This window comes from Pongo pygmaeus, chromosome 5 (genome assembly GCF_028885625.2).
Source record: "Pongo pygmaeus isolate AG05252 chromosome 5, NHGRI_mPonPyg2-v2.0_pri, whole genome shotgun sequence".
NCBI classification, from domain to species: domain Eukaryota; kingdom Metazoa; phylum Chordata; class Mammalia; order Primates; family Hominidae; genus Pongo; species Pongo pygmaeus.
The window spans coordinates 51,356,921-51,369,088 of record NC_072378.2 but is presented as its reverse complement, the minus strand read 5'-3'; the positions used below and the strand labels follow the sequence as shown (position 1 = coordinate 51,369,088).

Here is a 12,168-nt window from a genome sequence, read left to right as displayed (position 1 = left end):
AATGTAAAAGAAGAAAGTTATCAAATCAATTATCTCAGCTTCAGACTTAAGAAACTAGAAAAAGAAGAGCAAATAAAATCCAAAGCTGCTAGAATAAATGCTGTAATTTTTAAAGAGCAGAAATCAATGAAAACAAAGTAGAAAAAAAACAACAAAACAAAAATGTTATGATTTGAATAAATGAATAAAATTGAAAGACTTTGTCCAGACTGATCAAGAAAAAAAGAGTAAAGATACTAATCTTTTATCTGTTAGATTGGATTTTTAGTTAAAAATTTTCTCAGAAAATTCGGAACTAGATGGATTCACTGATGAATTCTACTAAACACCTAAGGAAAAAAATACAATTCTATGCAAATTCCTCCAGAAAATTTAAAACGGAGGGAAATGTTCCAACTCATTATTGGAGGCCATCATCATGCTATTACTAAATCCAGACAAAGCTATTATCAGAATAGGAAACTACTGGCCAACATCCTTCATTAACACGGATGTAAAAATTCTAAACAATATTTTAACAAATCAAATCCTATAACACATAAAAAATATGAGGCATCATGACAAAGTGACATTTATACCAGGAATGTCAGATTGGTTTAACATTTACAAATCAATTAATGTAATTCACTATACTAACAATCAAAAAAAGAAAAACCATATAATCATTTCAACAGATATACAAACAAAGCATTTGACAAAATCCCAAATCCATTTCTCATAAAACTCTCAACAAATTAAGACTAAAACAGAACTACCTCAACTTGATAAAGGGCATTTACAAAGAACCTACAACAAACATTATATTTATAATATTTATTACTGAAAGGCTGAAAACTTTCCCCCAAACATCAGAAACAAGACAGAGATATCTGCTATCACCAATTTTATTCAACATTGTACTGGTATTTCTACTCAGAGAGAGAGAAAGAAAAAGGCATAAAAAACCAGTAAAACTGTATTTGCAAAAAAACATGGTTCACAAAGGTATAACTGGAAATCTGATAATATCTACCAAGAGAAAAAAATCCACAGAATTTATCACTGAATTTAGGAATGTTTCAGGACACAAAATCAAAATACAAAAATCAATTGTATTTCTCTATATTATTGATAAACAATCAGGATTTGAAACTTCAAAATAATATTATTTGCAGTAGCATCAGAAACAAAGTGAGGAGAGATAAATATGACAAAACATGGAAGTTCTGTACAGTGAAAACTTCAAAATGTCACTGAAAGCCCCAAACAAATAGATACCCCATCTTCTTGAGTCAAATGACTCAATATTTCTAAGATATCAAGTCTAAAATGTGATCTACAAATATCATGAATTTTCATTTATAATCCCGGCAGGGGTTTTTTTGTAGAAAATGACAAACTGATTCTTAATTTATAGAAAAATAAAAGGACCTAGAATAGCCAAAAACACCTTTGAAAAAGAGTAAATTTAGAGAGTTAACATTACCTGATGTCAAAGCTCATTATGAATCTGCATGTGTGGTATTGGTATGAAGATGAATTCATCAATGCTACAGAATATACATCCCCAAAACACACACACACACACACACACACACACACACGTGGGAAACTGGTTTTAGACAAAATTGCAACGGCATTTCTGTGGAAATAGAAGAGTCTTTTCAAAAAATCAGAAAATAATACTGGAATAATTAGATATCCATATGCAAAAAAAACCCAACATCAATCCATACCTCATGTTATATACAAAATTTACCCCAAAATAGATCATAGACCTAAATGCCAAACCTAAAATTATAAAACTTCTAGAAAAAATAGGTATTGGCACAAACTTATTAGCTACAATACCTAAGTACAATCCGTGACAGAGAAAATTGATAAATTGAACTTTATTGAAATTAAAATTTTCTGTTACAGTGCCTTCAGAAGATAGTTAATGGAATGAAAAGGAAAACCACAGGCTGTGATAAAGTATTTGCAAGTCACATATCTGTTAGAAGACTTATACCCAGAACATATAAAGAACTCTCAAAACTCAGTAATAAGAAAAAAAATTCCAATAGAAGTATGAAATTATGGACAAAAGACCTGAACAGACATTTCCCCAAAGAAGAAAAATGATGGCAAATAAGCACATAAAAAGGTGTTCAATCTCATTAGTCATTGTAGAAATATACCACAATGATGTACTATTACACATCTGTTAGAGTGGCTGATTTTTTTTTAATTGACCATGCAGGGCAGGGTTTGGAAAAGTAGTGAAAAATCTGGAACTTTCATACACTACTCATGAAAATAGAAAATGCCACAAACTTTGGAAAACAGATTAGCAATATCTTTAAAAATTAAACGTACACCCATCATATAATCCAGCCATTCCTCTCTTAGTTATTTACCCAAGAAAAATGAAAGCATAAGTCCACACAAATACTTGTACATAAAGGTTCCTAGCATCTTTACTTGTAATAGTCAAAGCCTTAAATGATCAAATGCCCATCAACAAATAGATAAACAAGCTATGGCACACCCATATAATGGAATATTATTTAGCAGTAAAAGGGAATGAACAATGTTAGTACACACTGCATATGGATGATTCCATTTACACAACTTTCTTTAAAAAGCAAACTAATATATAGTGAGAGAGAGTAAATGACTGCTTGCTTAGATAGGAGGAGAACACAAAATAATACAAAAGAACACAAGGTAACTTTCGATTGTATAGTTTCCTTATTTTATTTGTGGTGATGGTTTCACAAGTGTCTATAAGTTTCAAAATTTATCAAACTTTATAACTTAAATATATACAACTTACCGTATATCAGTTATATCTCAACAAACCTTTTTTTAAAGTAATCAGACTTAAAATACCAATCTTTTCTCCACTATTCTCCCACATCTGACATGCAAGTATTCAACTAAATGAGTATTTATTGACCCCACTATGTTCCAGATCCTGCACTTGGCATTAAGAATACAAAGAAAAATAAGTGAGCTTTTGGAAAGCTTATTTTTAAAAAATAAATGTATATGTAGATCAAATGGTAAGCACTGCTAAATCCCATTTCTGGTTCCACTTTATGTCTCTGTCCTTGTTTCTTTCTTACGCTATATGATTGTATTTTTTGTATTCTTGGATTCTCTTTGGATTATCTCTGAAACAAGATGAGATATAAATAAATATAAATAATTATTCAAATGGCTAAAACATGAGATTTGTCCTCAAGAAATTTGCAGCAAACAACAGTCTGGCTTTCTCTTCAGGTACTTTGCATCTAGTGGAGAGAGTAGACATGTACACTAATAATTATGCTGCAAGTTTTGATTTGTTAATGTCATGAAGATATTAATACATTTAATCTGTAAATGTGTATAAATTTTATAGGAGGGAGCACTGGAGTGTTTAATTCAGACAATGCCATACAAGTTTACAGAGAAGAGAGAACTTTCCGTTGGGTTTTGAAGGTTCTGCCGATTTTCAATGGGCAGAGGTGGAGGAACAGTCTGAGCAGAGAGAACATCATTAACAAAGGAGTGAATGTGAGAAAGGTCAGCATATGTTCTTAGGCTAAAGAATAATTTAATCAGGTGAGATAGGCACCAAACACTAGCACTAGCCTCGTGGAATTTAGGGATTATTTAACCTCTTTAGGTTCCAGTGCCCTTAACTATGAGGTGGGAATATTTACACTATTACATCTACCTAAAGAGTTTCTTAAAAGGCCTAAAAAAGAAGTGATGAACCTAAACCACTTAGCATTGTGCCTGGCACAGACCAAATGCTTACAAAACCGGTAGCAGTTATTATTAGCATGAGGTTAGAATCCAAGGGAGCATAAGGAAGAGAAAAATTTATATCAGGCATATTTTTATAGTGACAAGTTGTTACCCCTATTAGCTTCATGAATGTATACATTCAATTACACAATGACATCATTCTTCCTAAAACAAAGTTCTGACTTCACCTGGTCTGCTAAAAAAAAAAAAAAAAAAGTATTAACAATGTGAGGGGTGGGAAGGGGAAGCACAGATGGCAATTTCATGCTTGAGAATTCAATCCTCATTTGGGTTGAAAAGATAAAACAGACCTTATGGATCTCTTCCTCTATTAGTGTGTCTTTGACTATAAAAATATATAATAATCTTATCATAATTTACAGTTGCATAATTCTAAATCTTTTTTTAAGTTCATAGAATCATGTTTCTTAAAAGGATCATCTTTTCCAACATCACATTTTTAGGCCAATAATAGAATAAACAAAAATTCCTTGAACAAACCTACCAACAAACAAATAAAAGCTCATTTGCAACTTGCTGCATACTACACTGTGATTTCATTTACAAGAGTCTCAGACAAAGAAGATCACCATAACTCTCAAAACAGTTGTGTCATTGACAATTAAACATAAGTTAAGAATGGCCCCAACAAAAACCTCAATAGACATTCATTCCCGTGTCTGGTATGATGAGGTACAATCTAGCCTGAAGGGAAGGAGATTGAGTAGATCAGAAAAAGTAACAAGATTTATTTGCTCTAAGACTAACTATATGCCTAGTAAGGCAGTGGTATACTGTTAAAGATTTACATGTTTGCAAAACTAGAAGTTATCATTACCATATTAACTTTCCTTCATTTTTCTTTCCCAGTTCCACCCTTGCATTTCTATCCCCAGTCTATATGATCTCTGGAAACATTGTTGATCAAATATTCTAAGAGTGCTCATCCAGAGACCAGTAGTTCTTGCTTGAGCAATTTTTTTCTTATAAGAACAATGAATTACATAAATTCTTTTAATTCATGAACAGAGGCATTCAATCTTAAATATGATACATTTTATAGATATAGATAAAACACTTGAAAATTTAGAGTTATTGAGAGGGCAGCAAACCTGTAAAAAGGAAGTATATTAATAATCCAGCAAACTGATTATCATGATTAGGTTTTAAAAACAGAATATTCCATAAGAAAACAAGGAAAGGGGTTCTAAACATAAGCAAAGGCCTTGCTTCCAATGACATTCTTTTTTCCAACATGGAACACCTATACAGATAGATGAGGTAGAGATGCAGATTTTTTTCCTATCCAGGAAGTTTAAGAAATGCCTCTGGGACTTTCCATATTAGCAGACCAAGCTGAGAGCTTGAAAAATTTAGTGGGGTGAAGAAAATTCCTATAACCCTTCTAACACAGGATCTATTTCAGTAAAGACTTGAAAAGTAAGAGAGATACAGGTTTCATTCCACTTTTTATAAATACATATATTCCAAATAGAAGAGGTGAGCTAACCAGAATGATATTTTATTAAATAACACACAGCATTTAATTTGTACCAGAAACACATAGAATCATTTCACAAGTACTATCATTTAAATGAACCTTTAAGACAACCCCTTAAAATGAAGTTTCCATTATTATCTACAATTAACAGATGAGAAAACCAAGATACAGAAAGGTAAAAACAAAACAAAACAAAACAAAAAACACTTGTCCAAGCTCACATGGCTATTAAATGGCAGAACTGAGTTTTGAACCCAGGCCATTTGTCTGCAAAATCCATATTTGTAATCACTTCATTGCTGCTTATTTTTCTTTAGAAGAGCTTCTGACTGGAGATAGTCTTTGAACATTTCTGCCTGTTACAGAACCCCAAAAGAAATTTTATTTGTATGATAGAGACTATTCTACATGCAAAATCAATATTCCTATGGGGAAATTTACCTAACAACTAGTTGAAAATGCCTTTTTAGGCCAGGGCTCATGCCTGTAATCCCAGCACTTGGGGAGGCCGAGGTGGGCAGATCATCTGAGGTCAGGAGTTTGAGACCAGCCTGGCCAACACGGCGAAACCCCGTGTCTACTAAAAATACAAAAATTAGCCTAGCGTAGTGGTGCATGCCTGTAATCCCTCCTACTCTGGAGGCCAAGACAGGAGAATCACTTGAGCCTGGGAGGTGGAGGTTGCAGTGAGCTGAGATTGTGCCACTGCACTCCAGCCTGGGCGACAGACTGAGACTATGTCAAAAAAAAAAAAAAAAAAAGGAGCCTTTTTAATTACTAATCACTTCAGAATGACTGCTCAAGGGGTTAATAATCTTCCACCTCCCTTTAGGAGAGAGAGATAGGTGATAAACAAGTATGTGACTCATCGATTTTATAAACATTTCTGGGAGGCAGGTGGTATGCTTGCTTTACAGGTGAAAACAGAGGCATGGAGCCATTCAGTGACTACTCCATGACACACAGATTCTTTACACACAGATCCTTCACAACGCGCTATAAGCACAGCATAACCTTATATGGCAGCTGCGAAGTCTTCTCCTCATCTATCCTATTACAGAAAAAGGAAACCTGGTACAGTCTATGACTCTTCACAAACGAGACTTCCTGCAGTAGAGGAATCATAAATGACAAGGCCCAAGAGCAACAAGAAAGAAGAAAAATAAGCTTTCTTAAAGAAAGCAGGCCCAGACAGCACAATGACTGATTGTAGAGTAGATAGTGCTGAATGTAATTGGCTCCTTCTTCTTGATAAAGGTCAAAGCCATCTTCAAAATGACTGCCCTATTCAGGTTTTTCATAATAGATTGGAAAATATGACTCAGACAAACACCCAGGAAGGCTTGGCTCCTAATTTGTCAGGTTTTTGGATGGATAATCTTTAAACTTCCTACAAGAAAATACTCTAGCATTTCCCAAAGTGATTTTCTTTTTCTCTTTCTACCCAAGAGAACAATATAAGCTTGAGAAACCATGTTGTGTGTGCATGCCTGCAGATTTGTGTAGTCACCCTCTACTTTTCAGACATCAAAAATAAATTGACCACTAAAAACAAAAGCCAACCAGAATGGGGCACATAAGGTTCCATTCAAATACCACTGCACTCTGAGGTGAAGGTGAAGCTTAGCAGTCCTTCCTGATTGCTTGCCTTTGTACTAATACCCCTAACTGAATGAACATCCAAAGGATGGTGCTTACTCAGGATTTCACTTCAGATTGTTACACTGAGGTATCCACATAAAGCATGAGTAGTGGTTATTGCCTTAGGCTTACTATTTCTAATTGTATTATTTTGATGTTCTGCTTGGTTCAGTAAGCTCATGCATTAATTGTGTAATGGCATAGAAAATAAAATATGAAAAACATGTTTGTTTAAGCAGTGGCATCCTGGCTGCCTTCTTTAAATATCACCAAGGCTAGCAGTCAGTTGGAATGAGTAGCAAACATCATTTGATTTCCAGCAAGGTGAGGGGTATCTTCTCCCAGTTTGATTTATCCTGCTTTCATCATTACAGAGCAAACCCTGGAATGTTGTCATCCTTTTCAGGCTTCAGGTCCCATCAGAGTACTGGCTTCACTTTGACTGTAGAAGATTTAGTTGAAGCAGTATTCAAAAGTGTAGAACTTGTCAAGCTACCTATCCAGTAAGAAGTCTTGAAATAAATGGAATTTCATTTCTTACAGAGTAAGATAAATTGCCAAAAAAGTCATACAAGGCTCGTAATAATGTGGCCACTGAATAGTTGTTCAGCCTCAACATTAACCATACCTTAACCATACCTTTTCTCCCTAAACTCATCCCAACCTCAAATAAATACATAATCATCATTCTATCTGGAAAAAAAATTATATGATCTCTTTGATTCCCTGTGCCTTCTATGGTCATAATACATTTAGACATGCCATTTGTATTGGTAATGATAGGCTAACTGACATAACAAATAACCTCAACATTTCATCACTTAATGCATTAAGGTTTATTTCTCACTCAAGTCACTATCCAATTCAAGTCATCAGTGGTTCTCTCTGCTCTACTCAGTCATTAAGGAATCTAAGCCCCTTCCACTCAGTAGCTCTAATAACCTCTAGAACAATCCTCAGTCAGGATTCCACGAAAGACTTAACCTGTAATTTCCATAGACATTTACTGCATGTGAGGAATTAGCCATCTCCTACACATCTATAATGATGCTAGCTAAGTACTAGCCTTGCATGAATTGAGAAAATAGTCATTAAATCATTTTCTATAGACCTTATTTCTCTATGAACCCTTTGAGGAAGGCTGCTCCAGGGCATGGTCTTCAACGTTGGCTGCATATTAAAATATATAGGAGCTAAAGCTAAGAGCCACTAATCTGAGAGCTCAGTATTTTTAGTTAAATCAACTGCCTGCATCCCAAAGAAAGAAGAAAAAAAGGGTAAAAAAGAATGCATGGAAAATCATCCAGGAGGTCTTCATGTGGATTCAGCATGGAAATGCTATAAATCACTCTGCCCACATTCCATTGGCTGGAACAGTCACATGGCCCCACGTAACTGCAAACAGGTAGGAAATGTAGTTTCCTCTCATGTACCAGAAGGAAAAGGAAGTGGAAATTCCTCTAGCAGTATCTGCCATACTCTTCCCTCTACCTGAGAAGACATTGCCTTTCCCTTCCCCCACCTCTCTCCGATTGTTCCTCTTGGTTAGGTCCTCTTGTCTTCTGAAACAGTGGTTACCTGCTCTGGAAAACCTTCTTTCTCCATCCTCCAAAGCTCCTGGGGTACACCTTTATCAGCACACCTATCACACTGATTTTGGTTAGTTTCTCTGTCTCCTCTGGCTCCTAAAGATACACAATAGGTCCTCCATGTTTCAAAAATTAACGAATGAAAGTGCCAAAATGTACTTCACATACATATATACCACAGTTAAAGACTTAATATTATCCCTATGTCTTAGATATAAGAAACTTAGAAGCCTTAGAAGTAAAAGACGTATTCAACACCACAAGATGAAAGAGATAAACAGGAATAGTCTTATACTTGAGTAAATAATCTACTGCTTAATTTTTCCTATCTTTTACTCTTTCTGTTCAATCTTAAAAATAGAGTAATACATTTATAGGGAAAAACACTATGCTCCCTTATAGGTCTCCAAAAGCTCTTCTTGCTGAAAACAGCATACAAAATACTTTCCCTCTTCAAAGCCCAATGCAACACTGGAAAAGCAATGGAGAAGAAAGTACTCAGTATCTTTTCCCCACTAAAAGTTGTACTGCAATGCTTGAGCACAATTGGAGGAGCCCCAGGTTTATCAAAAGTATCTGCCAACTCTAAAAGAATATAAGTTTATTACTTACATCAGATATAACAAAAAATAATCAAGTTTCATCATGTCTTGTATGGGATTTTGAAGTTCCTTCCTTCCTTCCTTCCTCCCTCCCTTCCTTCCTTTCTCTCTTCCTTCCTCCCTCCCTCCCTTTCCTTCCTTCCTCCCTCCCTCCCTTTCCTTCCTTCCTCCCTCCCTTCCTTCCTCTCTTCCTTCCTTCTTTCCTCCCTCCCTCTCTTCCTTCCTTCCTCTCTTCCTTCCTTCCTTCCTCCCTCCCTCCTTTCCTCCCTCCCTCCCTTCCTTCCTTCCTTCTTTCCTTGTATTATTGCCTCTTGTCCTGCAACAGCTAAAATGAAATCACCTGTAGAAAGTGGCTAACACTGTTATCTATTTCTCGTTTCCAAATTCAGAAATCCTATGGAATTTATATTTCAGTAAAAAGGTTCCTATTAAAATAAATAAATTAAAACAAAGTAAATATTAATCCAAAATACAGAAGCAAACATTCTAAAGATCAGGAGAAGAGGACAAAATATTTTTAAAATGCATTATTCGTATGTTTACTGACTGTTGGCTTTCTCACAACCATCATTTGTTTTGAAACTTGTAAATATGGGTAGCTAAAATAAAAAAAAAAATGCTGTCTTTTTCTTAAATTAGATATGAGAGGTGGCAAAATTCCAAAAATCAAACAAAACCTTTCCTATATTCAAAGTGTCAAGTTTGAAACCAAACTTTGAACATGGAAAGATAAATTAATTCACTTAGAGTAACCTGCTTCCAAGAAAAATAACATGCTGGAGATTTATAGACTCCTAAATGGCCATTTCCAAGCATACTGATGGTTCAAATATGTGTAAGTCAAAGTGTTGTCTATTAAATATCTTATAAAATATACATTGATTTAGAATTGCCTAGGAAGATAAAAGATTTTGACTTGCAGACAAAATATAAACTATTTGATACCTTAAAATAGGCTTCAAGCCAGGCACGGTGGCTCACACCTGTAATCCCAGCACTTTGGGAGGCCGAGGCAGGCAGATCACTTGAGGCCAGGAGTTCGAGACCAGCTTGGCCAACATAATGAAACCCACATTTCTACTAAAAATACAAAAATTAGCTGGGCATGGTGGCGTGCTCGTGAATCCCAGCTACTCAAGGGGCTGAGACCCAAGAATCACTTGAACCCCGGAGGTGGAGGCTGCAGTGAGCTGAAGATCATGCCACTGCACTCCAGCCTGGGTGACAGAGCAAGACACAATTAAAAAAAGAAAGAAAGAAAGAATAGAAAAGAAAAAAAATTGGCCTCAAAATTTCCAATATGTTGCATCTAGAAATAGAAACTTGTCTACATAAACACAAAAGGATTAAAGCATTGCCATACTATGGTGGTAAAGGTGGATCACAGATATGCAATAGGAATACCCAAACCAGGATCAGATCATAAATCAATACCAGAAAAGCAGTGGAAAAAGTCAGATTCTGGCCTGTAAGAAAGAGGAAAGAAGCAAAGTGAAGGTCTAGAATTAAGGTCAGGATTTTTTTTTTAAAAAAGAACTAAGTGAAAAGGAATTCAGAATTCAAAATCGAGAAAATGGAGTAATAGGAACCAAATTCAGACAATTCCAAAGGTGAACAAGTTAGCAAACAATGACAACATGAGGAGGAAACAGCTATTCTACAACAGCACCAAACTAAATCTTATTCTGTTGGAGACACTATGAAAGACACATTATACACCTTCTTGAAGGAATTGTGGAACATTTAAAGATGTGGTCCTGGTATCTGACATCAAGAATTTTAGATTTTTAATTTATGGTTGTAGGAAAATTCATGACTTATTTCATGGGTCACAAAATGAGCAAAAATTAATAATCATGAAAATTGATTGAGTGCCTCAAGGATAACATACCTCATTTAATTGTTGAGCTAGATATGGTATGTATATACTGGCACTCAGCACTTTTTCCCACCTTCTTCTATTGTTTTTCGTTTTATTACAAACACTGGAAAGTTTAAAAGCATATTCCCAGAATTTCTTTGCAACTAACAAAACACATTAGGTTTACAAAGTAGGTTTCCCCAATTAAAAGCACTCCCTGAAATCTGGAAAGCAGAAGTAAATGGAGATCACATACCGGTGGCTTTCAGCATATTTTCTGATGACAAGCAAGGCTATGAAGAAGCCAGTGCCCACAGCTTTATAGATATTGAAAAGGAATTGGAGAAATAGCACCTGGGCTCAGTTTCCCAATCTTCAAGCAGTTATAGATGTAGCAGTGGGAGTGGTGGTAACAGAGGCTATGACAAGCTCCCATATCCTAAATTTTAGTGAGCTATTGACACATGGTTCTAGTGGCAGCCTTTTGACTCTCACATTCTTATGTGTGGCAGAGGCAGCAACTCTCTTGGGAAACCAATTGAGTAGTTTTGTTTTTAGAGGGTATCCTTGCAGTCCAGCCTAGCGCTTGCTCTTTAGCTCTTCCAACAATTTCATAAGCACATAATTAAACTGTATTAAATATCTTACTGTTTTAAAATACCCAAAGTGGTTTTAAAGAATTGAATCTTAATTGATATAAACTTCAATATAATCCTGTGGGATTCTATTATTATACTTTTTTTTTCCAATGAGAAAACTAAGGCCCTGAAAAGTTAAGTAAAAAGCAAATGGAAACAGAGGCTACAGACTGAGAGGATCTATTTGCAAAACATGTATCTGATGAAAGAGTTGTATCTAAAACATATTCAAAATAAAACTTTTAAATCCCAATATGAAAACAAGCCAATTTTAAAATGGGCAAATTTCTGAAGCGTACAACTTATGAAAGATATACACATGGCAGATGAGCCCATAAAAAGAAGTTCGACATCAGGTGTCATCAGGGAATTATGAATTAAAATAACAATGAGTAGCACTACATACCTTTTAGAACATCCAAAATCCAAAACACTGATAACGCTACTGATGATGAGGATGTGAAATGAAGGAGCTCTTATTCATTGCTGGTGGTAATGTGAAATGGTACAGTCACTTTGGAAGGCAATTTGTCAGTTTCTTACGAAACTAAACATACAATCCAGCAATCACATTTTT

The 12,168-nt window shown here is 35.2% G+C and overlaps 1 long non-coding RNA gene across 2 annotated transcripts in view; it reads right to left on the bottom strand.

Annotated features, from left to right (window-relative positions):
- The window catches only part of LOC134739725 (uncharacterized), a 363,533-nt gene extending 351,406 nt beyond the window's left edge, over nucleotides 1-12,127 (bottom strand). For both annotated transcript variants that reach the window (XR_010126717.1, XR_010126718.1), the window contains exon 1: nucleotides 11,998-12,127. This is a non-coding gene — a long non-coding RNA (uncharacterized LOC134739725). The remainder of the gene's footprint in view (nucleotides 1-11,997) is intronic.
- Nucleotides 12,128-12,168: the final 41 nt, after the last annotated feature.